This window comes from Acinonyx jubatus, chromosome D4, assembly GCF_027475565.1.
Source record: "Acinonyx jubatus isolate Ajub_Pintada_27869175 chromosome D4, VMU_Ajub_asm_v1.0, whole genome shotgun sequence".
NCBI classification, from domain to species: Eukaryota; Metazoa; Chordata; class Mammalia; order Carnivora; family Felidae; genus Acinonyx; species Acinonyx jubatus.
In genome coordinates this window covers 56,904,688-56,921,247 of record NC_069391.1, presented here as the reverse complement: position 1 = coordinate 56,921,247, position 16,560 = coordinate 56,904,688, and positions in this window count along the sequence as shown.

Genomic DNA, 16,560 nt, shown 5'->3' with positions numbered 1-16,560 from the left:
GAATAATAGTCATAAAATTAATCGCTGGGCTTGAAAACAGTATACAGGACAGCAGAGAATCTATTACTACAGAAATCAAGGGACTAAGGAACAGCGAGGAGGAGCAAAAAATGCTAAACATGTGCTGCAAAATAACATGGAGATGACCACAGCTCGGATTGAAGAGGCAGAGGAGAGAATAGGTGAACTGGAAGATAAAATTATGGAAAAAAGGAAGCTGAGAAAAAGAGAGATAAAAAAATCCAGGAGTATGAGGGGAAAATTAGAGAACTAAGTGATCCACTAAAGAGAAATAATCTATGTATAATTGGTATTCCAGAGGAGGAAGAGAGAGGGAAAGGTGAAGGTGTACTTGAAGAAATAATAGCTGAGAACTTCCCAGATCTGGGGAAGGAAAAAGGCATTGAAATCAAGGAAGCACAGAGAACTCCCTTCAGACGTAACTTGAATCAATCTTTTGCACGACATATCATAGTGAAACTGACAAAATACAAGGATAAAGAGAAAATTCTAAAGCAGCTAGGGATAAATGTGCTCTAACATATAAAGGGAAACCAATAAGACTAGTGACGGATCTCTCTACTGAAACTTGGCAGGCCAGAAAGGAATGGCAAGAAATCTTCAATGTGATGAACAGAAACAATATGCAGCCGAGACTCCTCTATCCAGCAAATCTGTCATTTAGAATAGAAGGAGAGATAAAGGTTTTCCCAAACAAACAAAAACTGAAGGAATTCGTCACCACTAAACCAGCCCTACAAGAGATCCTAAGGGGGATCCTGTGAGACAAAGTACCAGAGACATCGCTACAAGCATGAAACCTACAGACATCACAATGACTCTAAACCCATATCTTTCTATAATAACACTGAATGTAAATGGACTAAATGCGCCAACCAAAAGAAATAGGGTATCAGGTGGATAAAAAAAACAAGACCCATCTATTTGCTGTCTACAAGAGACTCATTTTAGACCTGAGGACACTTTCAGAGTGAAAGTGAGGGGATGGAGAAGTATTTGTCATGCTACTGGAAGTCAAAAGAAAGCTGGGGTAGTCATACTTATATCAGACAAATTAGACTTTAAATTAAAGGCTGTAACAAGAGATGAAGAAGGGCATTATACAATAATTACAGGGTCTATCCATCAGGAAGAACTAACCATTATAAATGTCTATGCGTCAAATACGGGAGCCCCCAAATATATAAAACAATTACTCACAAACATAAGCAACCTTATTGACAAGAATGTGGTAGTTGCAGGGACTTTAATACCCCACTTACAACAATGGATAGATCATCTAGACACATGGTCAATAAAGAAACAATGGTCCTGAATGATACATTGGATCAGATGGACTTGACAGATATATTTAGAACTCTGCATCCCAAAGCAACAGAATATACTTTCTTCTCGAGTGCACATGGAACATTCTCCAAGATAGATCACATAATGGGTCACAAAACAGCCCTTCATAAGTATACAAGAATTGAGATCATACCATGCACACTTTCAGACCACAATGCGATGAAGCTTGAAATCAACCACAAGAAAAAGTCTGGAAAACCTCCAAAAGCATGGAGGTTAAAGAACACCCTACTAAAACGAATGAGTGGGTCAACCAGGCAATTAGAGAAGAAATTAAAACATATATGGAAACAAACGAAAATGAAAATACAACAATCCAAACGCTTTGGGATGCAGCGAAGGCAGTCCTGAGAGGAAAATACATTGCAATCCAGGCCTATCTCCAGAAACAAGAAAAATCCCAAATACAAAATCTAACAGCACACCTAAAGGAAACAGAAGCAGGGCAGTAAAGACACTCCCAACCCAGCAGAAGAAGAGAAATAATAAAGATCAGAGCAGAAATAAACAATATAGAATCTAAAAAAAACTGTAGAGCAGATCAATGAAACCAAGAGTTGTTTTTTTGAAAAAATAAACAAAATTGATAAACCTTTAGCCAGACTTCTCAAAAAGAAAAGGGAGATGACCCAAATAGATAAAATCATGAATGAAAATGGAATTATTACAACCAATCCCTCAGAGATACAAGCAATTATCAGGGAATACTATGAAAAATTATATGCCAACAAACTGGACAACCTGGAAGAAATGGACAAACTCCTAAACACCCACACACTTCCAAAACTCAAACTGGAGGAAATAGAAAGCTTGAACGGACACATAACCAGTGAAGATATTGAATCAGTTATCAAAAATCTCCCAATAAATAAGAGTCCAGGACCAGATGGCTTCCCTGGGGAATTCTAACAGACATTTAAAGCAGAGATAATACCTATCCTTCTCAAGCTATTTCTAAAATTAGAAAGGGAAGGAAAAGTTCCAGACTCATTCTATGAAGCCAGTATGACTTTGATTCCTAAACCAGACAGAGACCCAGTAAAAAAAGAGAAGTACAAGCCAATATCCCTGATGAATATGGATGCAAAAATTCTCAATAAGATACTAGCAAATCGAATTCAACAGCTTATAAAAAGAATTATTTACCATGATCAAGTGGGATTTATTCCTGGGATGCAGGGCTCGTTCAACATTCACAAATAATCAACATGATACATCACATTAATAAAAGAAAAGAAAAGAACCATATGATCCTGTCAATCGATGCAGAAAAGGCCTTTAACAAAATTCAGCAACCTTTCTTAATAAAAACCCTTGAGAAAGTCGGGATAGAAGGAACATACTTAAATATCATAAAATCCATTTATGAAAAGCCCACAGCTAATATCATCCTCAATGGGGAAAAACTGAGAGCTTTCCCCCTGAGATCAGGAACACGACAGGGACGTCCACTCTCACCGCTGTTGTTTAACATAGTGTTGGAAGTGCTAGCATCAGCAATCAGACAACAAAAGGAAATCAAAGGCATCAAAATTGGCAAAGATGAAGTCAAGCTTTCACTTTTTCCAGATTACTTGATAGTATACATGGATAATCCGATAGACTCCAGCAAAAGTCTGCTAGAGCTGATACATAAATTCAGCAAAGTCGCAGGATACAAAAGCAATGTACAGAAATCAGTTGCATTCTTATACACTAATAATGAAGCAACAGAAAGACAAAAAAAGAAACTCATCCCATTCACAATTGCACCAAGAAGCATAAAATACGTAGGAATAAATCTAACCAAAGATGTACAAGATCTATCCTGAAAAACTATAGAAAGCTTATGAAGGAAATTGAAGAAGATATAAAGAAATGGAAAAACATTCTGTGCTCATGGGTTGGAAGAATAAATATTGTTCAAATGTCAATACTACCCAAAGCCAGCTACAAATTCAATGCAATCCCAATCAAAATTGCACCAGCATTCTTCTCAAAGCTAGAACAAGCAATCTTAAAATTTGTATGGAACCACAAAAGGCCCCGAATAGCCAAAGTAATTTTGAAGAAGAAGACCAAAGTGGGAGGCATCACAATTCCAGACTTTAGCCTCTACGACAAAGCTGTAATCATCAAGACATCATGGTACTGGCACAAAAACAGACACACAGACCAATGGAATAGAATAGAAACCCCAGAACTAGACCCATAAAAGTATGACCAACTCATCTTTGACAAAGTAGGAAAGAATATCCAATGGAAAAAAGACAGTCTCTTTAACAAATGGTGCTGGGAGAACTGGACAGCAACATGCAAGAATGAAACTAGAACACTTTCTTACACGATTCACAAAAAATAAACTCAAAATGGATAAAGGACCTGAATGTGAGACAGGAAACCATCAAAACACTAGAGGAGAAAGCAGGAAAAGACCTCTCTGACCTCAGCTGCAGCGATTTCTTATTTGACACATCCCCAAACGCAAGGGAATTAAAAGCAACAATGAACTATTGGGACCTCATGAAGATAAAAAGCTTCTTCACAGCAAAGGAAACAGTCAACAAAAGTAAAAGGCAACCAACAGAATGGGAAAAGATATTTGCAAATGATGTATCGGACAAAGGGCTAGTATCTAAAATCTATAAAGAGCTCACCAAACTCCACACCCAAAAAACAAATAATCCAATGAAGAAATGGGCAGAAAACATGAATAGACGCTTCTCTAAAGAAGACATCCAGAAGGCCAACAGGCACATGAAAAAATGCTCAACATCGCTCCTCACCAGGAAAATACAAATCAAAACCACACTCAGATACCACCTCACACCAGTTCGAGTGGCCAAAATGAACAAATCAGGAGACTCTATATAGATGCTGGAGAGGATGTGGACAAACGGGAACCCTCTTGCACTGTTGGTGGGAATGAAAACTTGTGCAGCCACTCTGGAAGGTTCTGTGGAGGTTCCTCAGAAAATTAAAAATAGACCTACCCTATGACCCAGCAGTAGCACTGCTAGGAATTTACCCAAGGGATATAGGAGTGCTGATGCATAGGGGCACTTGTACCCCAATGTTTATAGCAGCACTCTCAACAATAGCCAAATTGTGGAAAGAGCCTAAATGTCCATCAACTGATGAATGGGTAAAGAAATTGTGGTTTATATACACAATGGAGTACTACATGGCAATGAGAAAGAATGAAATACGGCCCTTTGTAGCAACATGGATGGAACTGGAGAGTGTTATGCTAAGTGAAATTAGTCATACAGAGAAAGACAGATACCATATGTTTTCACTCTTATGTGGATCCTGAGAAACTTAACAGAAACCCATGGGGGAGGAGAAGGAAAAAAAAAGAGGTTAGAGTGGGAGAGAGCCAAAGCATAAGAGATTCTTAATAACTGAGAACAAACTGAGGGTTGATGGGAGGGTGAGATGGAGGGGAGGGTAGGTGATGGGTAATTAAGAGGGCATCTTTTGGGATGAGCACTGGGTGTTGTATGGAAACCAATTTGACAATAAATTTCATATATTAAAACAAATTAAGCAAAAGCAAAAAAAAATTGAAGTCTATAGAACATTTTGATCAACAACAGTAAAATACACATTTATTTCAAATGCACTTTGAACATTCACCAAAATACATGATATTTTGAACCATAAAATAAAATAAAATACAAAATAAAAATCATAAAAAATATTTGAGACATCCACTGAAATAAACTAGAAGTTAAAAAAGAGATATACAGATAACGTATAAATACTTTCAAATCATACGCTTCTCAGTAATCCATGGGTCAAAGTTAAAGCCACAAAGAAAATAACAAAATACATTGAATTCAATGAAAATGAAATACCATGTATCAAAATCTGTTGAATGCATAAAGCAGAGCCTAGAGAGCTCTGTTAGTTTAGAGACCTTCTATATTTTCTATATAAGCAATAACCGCTTACTTTAGAAAATAAGAGGTTGGTCATATCAATGACCTAAGACAAGAAAGTGACATTTACTCATATTTGACTCTCTGAAAGTAATCATGTTAACCCCACTAGAATGTAGGATGATGAAAGATGTAATTTCAACAATCCTACATTATAGAATGAACCATGTATCTGTCAGCAAAATTCGAAGGTTAAGCAGGTTGTTGTCTGAAATTTTTCTACTCTCATTTGGTGTGTGGTAAAATACCCTGAAGAGTTAAAGAAGCACTGACCTTTATATCAGCCAATAAATGACCAAAAATAAAGCCTGCTTTTAGCTATACACATTCATGAGTCTCTACACCTAGACTAGGGTTTGGAAGAGACCATCTTCTTGAATTTTACAAAAGACCTCCCCATATTCCATAGGCTCATTCCAGCAGCCTATTCCTGGACAATAATTTTGTGTGCATATGGGAGAACCCTTTTATGATATCCTTTCAGGAAACTTAACCCATAGTGATTAAAAATCAGCACATAACTTAGGTCTCCATATGTGATAGGAAATCTGCCATATTTCAATGTACTGATTCATCACTACTTTCTTCAACAAGTGATAGAGCCAGAGGAAATCTGAAATAAATTGTTTATAACTTTGTACTCCATCCAAAATAAAAATAATAAAAAAATTAAAAAAAAATATGTACTCTGTCCAGAAATTCAAAATACTTCTATGTATGGACTATGGCTTTTATTTACCCTTTCAATCAAAGTCATACCTTTTGAGAAGAGATACATTATAAAGAGAATACAAATTAAGGTCATAGTTGCCCAGAGTCCATAGTTGACATATGATTCACTCTTGGTATTGCACATTCTGTGGGTTCTGACAAATGTATAATGACATATAGCCATCATTATAGTATCATACAGAATATTTTCACTGCCTTAAAAATCTGTACTCTGCCTAGTCAACCCGCCTCCCACCTCAACCTCAGGTAACCACTTATTGTACTCTCTCCATAGTTTTCCCTTTTCCAAAATGCTGTATAGTTGGAATCTTATACTATGTAGCACTTTCAGATTGCCCTCTTTCATCAGTAATATACATTAACCATTGCTCTATTTCTTTTCATGGCTTAGGGCTCACATCTTTTTAGCACTCAATCATATTCCATTGTCAGGATATACTATAGTTTAAGGTTTATTTATACCGTTTTTTAAAAAGCAAACAAATATGCAAAGCATCTCTTTATTCTGGGAAGAATAAACTTACTTTTGGCTTCAATTAAAAAAAAAGTCAGATATTCTACCTAGTAGTGTTCTATCCTCAACTACACTTCCACAAAAACTGGTTCAGAATATGGCCCCAATGAATGGAGAACTCTTTTACATGGCAATGATATTTATAACGGTCATTTGGTAAGACAATTTCACACACATACCTTATAGAAAACATGACAGAAGAAGGAATTTAAGTCCTTGCAGTTAATGGAGTGTACTTGCAATTATAGTTCAGTTGGTTAAGTGACTGCAGGGAAATCAATTTACTCCACATCATAGTGAATGCTATTGATATACATGGTAAAGTCTCCACTTATAACACATGTTATAGAAAGAAACACACTCAAAGAACAATTTTACTTCATATCATGTCATTGTGTTTCCAGTGATTTTCTTATAATTCCTACTATCAAGAAGTATAAACAATAGTTTCTGTAGGTTCTATGAGAAACAATGATAGGAGGACTAACCATGGTTTCAAATGGAAGTATAATTGCCTGTGTGGAATCATGTCAATTTCACAAGAGGAGGTAGAAAAGGTAATTTAAGAAAAAAATAATAAAAGGAAACTACTAAGGTTTCTCTTTTAAGTGTTTATGGAAATACTAAATTTGAAAATTCTCTGCATTAAAAAAAGACATTACATTTGCATACATGCTGTGTAAACTACTTTGGCATGTTATCCAGCTTTTTTTCCCTGGATAAGGAGGGAAGGTTGATTATTAATTTTGGGTTATTAATTTTTTTCTGAAATGGCAAAACAGAACAGCATTTTTTTGCCTTTAGCCATCTAATGTTATTCAGTTTGTTTACCAGTTTGATCACTTGGCATTCCTGTTTGCTCCCATGGTAAGTGTGGAAAGGTTTGCAACACTCTTTTCTGAGGAAATGAAATGCTCTCAAAGGCCTTGCTTAAGAGACAAGTAATTAATGTGAGAAGAGTTTTGTTCTGGGCCACTTGAACCTTGACCTTTCCACTACAGCGTTTGACAAGAGTGCTAAATCTGGTAGTAGCCTCTGGTTTATCCTATTATGGGTATTTGTGTCCCTTAAGCATTGGACTGAAACCTCCAATTCATTTCCAAGAGACCTTGGACACCGACCAGATGGTAGTTCTTTTAGGTAAAATAAAACTGAATTTAAACTTACATCTAGATGTGAACTATTCCATAGCCCATTTCCTTATGACACATGGTTCTCCTTTACTAATTCTCTTAATATTGTGCCCAAAGAAAACCTACAGTTATAAAAGTTCTAATTTACAAATAATTATATTATTGACAACAAGATAGTCTCTATATTTTAGATGTTACTTTGATATTCTCTACAAATTGCTTACTAAAACTCAGTCATACTTTGTTTACTATGTACGAGGCACCTTACATTCATACTACTTAATATTCAGAGTAATCTGAATCACCATCACCACTTTATAGGTGAAGTAACTGTAGTTCAAAGAGGTCAATTAATTTTTTGAAAACTCATGGCTACTAATAAGTAGACCCTTGATTTTTACAAAGACTTAGATAAAAGCCCACATGCTCATTCCACTACATTTCAGGTCTTTATAGTCTTCCACCAAAGTACCTTAATCATGCACAGATGTCAATGTTTAGCTTAAATAGCTCCCTGCAAGTTTAACATTTTATGGAAGTCTCATGCTTCACCTTGGAAATGAGTTACGTTTTGTATTACAGTATATGATACATTTGCAGTTGTTCTAAAATATATTCAAAATTACTTTCAGCTAATTAGAGATAAATTGATGTTCCCAGATGTTACATTGTTTATTCTGTTATTTTGTCCAATAATTATACAGGGATTTGTACTTCCAAAATTATAGAGATATGTATAGCAGTTTGAGAAGCACAAACCCCCACAATATAAGAAATAAATGGTATGAACAAGGCCACGGGGGCAAAAATGGGCTTGGGATTTCTATGTGAAAAATATGGTATACATGTACCTGTGCCAGGTTCATTAGTGTAGAACCATAAAATGCAAGAGTTATAGTAATTATTTTTCATTAATTACCTGCCAATTTTATTTGAAAGATGATAGAAAACAACCATTCTATAAAAGCAATTCAATGCAATCCAACATACTCTTTATAAGTGATTAATAAAACGATTAGCATTATGCTAGATGCTAGGATGCTACATTTATAAAAAGTTCTTTCCCTCAAGATATTGACAACTTGGGAGAGGAGACAGACACATAAAACTATAATGTGGTTAAGTACCATAATAGAAGGGTATGTAGAGGATACAGAGGGACCATAAAAGAAAGTTTTGTATCTGCGGATGTTGTCTTCCCTAGGTGTTTAAGGATTTGGTACAGCAGAAGGGTGGAGAGTAACACACAGTTACAAAATAGCAGGATGTGTTTAGTGAATGTTAAGTAGTTTTACAGGCCTGACTGCAAAGGAATGCTCATGCTAGGGAAAAGTGTGCTGGGAGGAATAGTGTGTAAAGTAGAATAAAAATAATAAGGTCCCCTTTAAATATTCACATGGCTTGCTGCACTTTTCTTTCATAAAACTCAATGTCCTTGTAATTACTTGTTCAGTGGCTGTCTTTTCTATTAGACTGCAAAATCAAAAAATGCAAGAGCTGTGTCTTGTCCTTTCCTGCTTAGCACAGTTCCTGACATACAGCATGCATGAGGCTTTGGGAAATCTCCAAAGAAGGAAAAGGAACTATGTATTTGATATGGTACACCAGACAACCAGTGATTAAAAAGTCATAGTGAGTGAACTAGCACATGGAAAACAGTATCTTTAGAAGACCTAACTGGGAGTAATATGAGGGATGGCTTAGGTGGAAGGTAAATGAAGTGTATCAGTTCACACTCAGAACTCACCTCTAGGATGGAGAAAAGCCTGAAGAGAGTAGTGGTACAACATGTAGAGAAGAAAAGAATGCATGGAGACATAGGTTCAAGATAAAATTGTCCTGAGTTTTGAAAGGAAGGGAAAAAAAAGCTGAAGGAAAAACAAAAAACAAAAAACAAAAAAAATAAGACAGAAGGAAGACTATTAATTTCCAATCTGAAGGACAGGTGGAAAAAGGATGAGTTGGAAGGAAAAAGAGCTATTTTGGAGGAAGGACTTAACTACACTTGGTAAGAAATGTGATTTAAAACTACTGAGGTTAGTTACTGAAGTAATTTATCTGCCTAGGATCTTTTGTTGGTTAGTTTTATCATTAATATGTTAAAGTCTCCTAGTTTAAAGATAATGCTATAGTTCTTTAACCTTGCTTTACTGATTCATAAATTTTGTTGTTGTTGTTAAGCCACACTTCGTGTGGTCCATTTACCAACGAGGGATTTACATCCTTTGAAAACTGCTTATGTCTTAATTAGACTGCTATGGGGTATGCCCTTGAAAATCTCCTCTGTCTAAACTTAACAATCAACAGTAGTAAAGGAACTTTGGACACCTTCATCACACCATCTACTTTTTCCTTCCTTCCTTCCTTCCTTCCTTCCTTCCTTCCTTCCTTCCTTCCTTCCTTCCTTCCTTCCCTTTCTGTCTGTCTGTCTGTCTGTCTGTCTGTCTTTCCCTAAGACAACATTCCAAACTCCTTCTCTAGCTTTTTGCTTTATTTTGTTTTAAGAGGGAAAAAACAGTCTGGTATACTACATTTGAAGAGGTTTTTTTTTGTTGTTGTTTGTTTGTTTTTTCTTTCCAATTACGAGGTCATGGCGCCTACTGGTCTGAATCAATAGCACAAGCACATCAAGGTTTTTAAGCCCTGGATGAAATGCAGAGGGAGACCAATTCAAAGACTCAATCTTTCTTCAAATGTTTTGTTTCTAAATGACCAAATGAGGATTACAGTAATATTTACTTTGCTCTCTCTTACGGTCAGAATTTTTCCAGTTGATTTTTAGAGTACAGTGGATGAGGTTTCAACGTCACTTGCAAAGTAAACTCTTAGCAAAAGAAGAAGATAGATGTTTTTAGAGGTGCTAGAAGAACCATAAGTGAAGCCACATTAAATAAGAAAAAAATACAAACCTTTGACAATAAAGTAAAAATAAAATATCCTTTTTAAATTTATTTTGAGACAGAAAGAGACAGAGAGAGAGTGTGTGAATGCACATGAGCAGGGGAGGGGCAGAGAGAGAGGAAGAGAGAGAGAGAATCTTAAGCAGACTCCATAGAGTCCAGCACAGAGTCCCATGTGGGGTCAAACCCATAAACCGTGAGATCATGACCTGAGCTGAAACCAAGAGTCGGCCACTTAACCAACTGAGCCACCTAGGCACCCCTAAAAAATCTTTTTTTTAAAGAAAGAAGGCAAAATATTAAGAGTGGATGAGTAATTTTTTAAACTGTTGGGACTATGACAGAAAAAAAAAAGTAGCAAAGACATTTGGTTCTAAAAGCTCAAGGAGGATACTTTTCATGAAATGAATTTAGGAAATGGTATAGAGACCTAGAAAAGTGGTACCAAGGCAACATCAATATTTTCCTTATATTACATAAAAATAATAAAAAGTGAGTATTAAGATGGTAGAGACATATGATTTAATTGAAATCATATTTCTCTGGATTAAAGTTGATGGTAAATGCAAGTTCCTGCAATTATGAATTTTAAAGAAGTCTGATTCTAATATATCCAAGTTTAGACAAGCTAACACTTATTATACATATTATAAATGCATAGTTCTTATTTATAATATGGAAGAAATTCTTGTTTCTAATTATAAATGCAGTTGGACAAATATTCCAACCCAGTTTTTACATACTCAAAAAATATTTGTTGATACATAATTTATAATAATCTTTAGATATTGTAAGATTTTCCAATCACACTACACCAATTTAAATTAAATCAGCTGGTAGGAATGGAATATATTCAAACAAGATGCTCTGTGGTGTTCAGACATGATGAATAAGGAAGTATGATGCAGCCTGTAACTCTGGTGCACTTAGAATTGAGGCACAGGCGCCAAAGGGGAAGCAACAGGTTCTAGAGCCAGAAAATTTGAGTTCAAGATCCTATAATGACTGGGGCGCCTGACTGGTTCAGTTAGTTAAGCATCCAACTCTGGATTTTGGCTCAGGTCCTCATCTCACAGTTCCTGGGTTCTCTTTCTTTCTCTCTGACCCTCCCCGATATTTGCTCTCTCTCTCAAAATAAATAAAAAGATCGAATAATAACATCTAAGTTTACAATGTGAAATGGGGGCACCTGGGTGGCTCAGTCAAACATCTGACTTTGGCTCAGGTCATGATCTCACGGTTCGTGGGTTCAAGCCCCGAGTCGGGCTCTGTGCTGACAGTTCAGAGCCTGAAGCCTACTTTCGATTCTGTCTTCCTCTCTCTTTGCCCCTCCCCACTCACACTCTGTCTCTTTCTCTCTCTCTCTCTCTCAAAAATAAACAAACATTAAAAAAATGTGAAAGGAATGTATTATTTGTGCGTGAGGTTTTTTTTTTTTTTCATTTTTAACATGAGGGCATTAACACTTTAAGTATATTATATGAAGATTAAAGAAGATAGAAAAAATGAAAGTAAAATAGAGCAATATATCATTGTACATAAAACATGTACTTTTTGCCTCCATACTGATCATATTCATGCCTTTCTAAAAAGAAAAAAGTAATAATGGTAGGAAGTTTCATTTTATTTTATACATGCACACCTAGTTTCCATCCCCTAAAATGACAATGGAAGTTGATCCTCTTAATTATCAATAATTACAGTGACCTGCCATTTTATTTCTTAGATTAGTGCCTAAATATCTGCTTTGAATCTTGGCCAGGAATCATAGCTCTGCTAGTATACAGCCATGCCCTCTGTTAGTTCCTGCCTACCTAAGCACTCCCCATAGTGTTAGCTAAACTTGTTTAATCACCTTCTGGCAGAGTCCCCTGTTCATATTTTCAATTAATTGAATTGGAGAGGAAGTATAAATTTTTATTTGTTAATGCCTTGGTTGAGACTTAACAGTATATTTAAGATGTATCCTTAGAAATAAGGAGAGATAAAATTATGGGCCAGATAAGAGGAGAAAAAGGGAGAGTGGTTTGGAATAAATGGTAGATTGGTTGGTATTTAAAAACAAAGGAATCATCTAATACGCTTAGTTTTTTAAATACATGCTCCATTTTAAGAGACAGAATACTGTACATTCTGCTCCATACCAGCATTACTATGGTGGGATTTGGGTTTATGCATACTTTTCATGAGGCCCTTGTACACTCATGACTTTCCAAACATGATATGCATAATCCAATGTATACTCTCCTGGTTCATATCCCTCTCAGGTTACTATAGAATTATACAATCACATGAGAAATATGGAAGCTCTTCTATAGCACACTTACAATACTTGCTCGTAGTCACTGGGTAGGTCATGAGCATCAGGAAGGTTCTACATAGACTGGATATGACAAAATTGTAGAACTAGTAAAAATACACAGGGGAGGGGCAAGCCTGGAGTTCCTGGAAGTGGCGACACAGGGAGAATCTCTAAAAAGAAGGAAAAATAGCCATCAGGTTGATCATGCCATTACTTTGAAAAAGAGCCAATCCCTAATTCTCTAATTTCCCCATATGTGGGAAGGATATGTTGGAAATTGAGCAAAATCCTACTTGAGTATATCTTTCTCTTGCCACTGGCAATCATTTTTCTAACACTGCTAGCTTATATATAAAACAGTATCCTGGACATTCTCTCAGGGGTTCTGTGGATTACAGACTGGCTGTCAGAATATGGATAACATCAAGAAGAATATGAAATTTTGGTTTATAAGCTATTGTTGTTCTAAAAGGAAGAGAGGTGTTACAAGTGGATTATGATAGATAATTATTAAATAGGATTTGTCATAGGAAGCTCTGCAGCAAATGCATTTCCCTACAACAAGACTGTATTTTTTACTAGGTATTTTATTAGGTATTCAGATAGGAAAGAGTAAATACAGACTTCAAGGTCTTTTACATACTAATTGAAAGTGTGGTTGGTAGCCTCATTAAGTGAAAAATTTCTACCACAGAACTTTCTACTGGTATTAGAAGGAGACTGATTTTGTGAAAAAGAGTACCATGTGCATCCTCCAGTACTACCATCAGTTACTGGAAAAAATTATTAGTCACCGTGATGATGCTTAAGAGATATTCTAGGACTGAAGTTTAAGCATATAAAGGTCTGTCCAAACTTTCAAATCTATACTTAACATTAGCAAGTGTTCAAATGTCAGAAAAGTTATGTGTTTAAAGAAGGATCACTACCGATCCTTCTGTACTTCATTTACAAATGTGAAAAGTCTTCAATGCCTACCATGTAGAGAAATGGCCCAGTTACAGGACTTGAGGCATATATTGTGGCAAAAATATACAGCTTCCCTTTTTGTAGAAAAAATAACCTCAATATTCTAGGACAACCTCCACATAATTTTATATCTCAATGTGGATTTTCTTTTCTTGCTCTGGGTTGTGTGTCACAACAAACCACCCGCCTTGGCTGGAGAATTAGACATGTAGCTGTGAGGAATTTCCTGAAGTGAAACAATCTTTTACTTTAGAAAAACAGAAATAATGTCATGCATGTTCAAAGTGGAATATTAAAAGAAAATATGTGGGGGTGCCTGGGTGGTTCTGTCGGTTAAGTGTCTGACTTCAGCTCAGGTCGTGATTTCACGATTCAGCAGAACCCACTTTGGATCCTCTGTCCCTGCCTCTCTTTCTGACCCTCCTCTGCTTGTCCCACCCCCTCAAAATAAATTAATTAAAATAAAGAGAAGGAATATGTGAACTTAGCAATGAGTACTGTATGAGAAGCTAAATGGAGATAGGAAGTCAAAAGGAGAACAAAATGGAGAAGCAGTTGATAAGAACACAATGACTGAAAGCAGATTCTGGAGGCAAATGACCTGGGTTTAAAGATGGATTAGCCACTCACTGGTGGGAAGCCTTAGGCATAGCCTTTAACTTCTTGGCACCTGTTACAAACAATACAACAGTCCCAAAGTTGAGTCACTTATGCCAAAGCCCCACATCACCAAACCAAGACTTAAACACAGTTTCAGCTCTCCCAGAAATGGAATCTTAAACCTGTCAATCAGGAACTGCATAATCAGCAGTAGTTAGATAATCTGCCTGATAAACCTCTGCCATCCTCTAATGGAAAGTGATCTGGCAACAACCAAGTGGGGTTTTTTTGTTTGTTTTGGGGTTTTTTTGTTTGTTTGTTTTTGTTGTTTTGGCCTCATCCTATTCCTTCCTGCCTATAAAAGTCTTTCATTTTGTACAGTTCTTTGGAACTTCTATCTATCTGCTAGATTGGATGTTGCCTGATTCATGAATTGTTAAGTAAAACCAGTAAGATCTTTAAAATTTACTCAGCTGTTTTGTTTTTCATATGCCTTAATTTCCTGAATTGTAATATGGGGATGATAAGAATGCCTGTTTATCAGGGTTTCTATGAGGATTCAATGTGTTAATATTTGTAAGTACTTAAAAAGTTTCTTGTGTATCATAACAACTATATAGATATGTTTAACAAAAATATTTACTGAAGTTTGACAAGAGATGCTCTGGATAAAATATGAAGATGAGGAAAATTATCTTTGCCTGAATGGTAATAGCAAACTTTTACAAAATGCTTTATTTGTGTACTAGGAAATGTGTAGTCACAACATACAATGCTGAGTAGGTATGGATTATTTCAGTTCAGTCATTTTCTTGGAGTCCCTTCAGCTTTCAGACCTTGCTAGTTATACATTGTCCCCTACTCAGGGGTCAGTGTAAGTTAGGAACACAAGTGTCACTGCCATTGATTACATGTGAGATGGATGCAATCTGAGTACACTATATTCAACTGGAAACCATAGTGCCCCCAGGACTCAGTCTCAGTTGAGCATATTCAACTCCTGGACGCAGTTTAGTGTAAGCAGGCATGAAACTAATCATAAATGACCTTTCATTTTCAGCATCAGGGATGCTATGTGGCAATATTGTATGATGCTAACATTTACACTCTTGGGGCACTATTCTGATCCTATGAATGCCCGCTTACAGAATATTTTATCCACATTCACATCTGCTATAGTCAAAGAGCAAAGTAGACTTCTATAGATAGAGACAATGTATTACCCTTCATACTCAAGAAGGTGTCTCAAAAAAAACTTCATCCTAGTTGAAAGTATTTAGTCTTTCAGTAGCCGGTTGTCTCTCAAAAGTAAAAATGAGATTTTTCTCAAGCATATAAGCATATGGAAGAGCCAATATGATAAACATAATCACCATAAAATGATTTAAATGATAGTTCCAGGTTAATATTATGCAGCCAGTACATAAAGGGATACAGTTTATTGGTCTTTTCCCCCAAAACTCACAAATAAAATATGCTGGTGCACCTTATATCTTAACTTCAATCTAATTTATTTTCTGCGGGGGTAGGGTATCTGATACCCTAACTGGGAGAAACACCTAAAAGTGTTGCTCTTTTGAATTGAAATGCTCTTTAGAAAAAGACTGGCACTATATTTCCCTGTGTCATTATCATCTATTCATGTGTCTTCCTCCATTTGCCACAATTCTTCCCTTGCTCCATCCATGTATTACCTGTCTTAACCTGACTTTACCTCTATGGATAGGAGTTGCTGGTTTAATCACACTGGCCATGCACAGAGCTGGTAGGAGGAGCAGGTTTGTTGGAGTTTCCCTTATTTGCATTCCCAGGAAGAAAGATCAGGGGGCTTCAAAGGTAAAGGAAATAGCGAAATTACTAACCAGTACAGCAATACCTATACTCATTTTATCCACAAGATATGATTTCATTTTCCAGCTCAGTCTTCCTCTAAGAATATACCCAGTCAAATTCAGAGTAATTGAAATAATGTACCAAGTAGTAATATCATTCTCAGTGAACATATAAGTATTAGAAACAGGTGAAAAATTCACAAAAGAAACAGAAACATGTAAATTTATGTTCCTCAATAGTGAGACAGAAATGTAAATCCGTGAATCATTTCTATTTTAGCCTATCA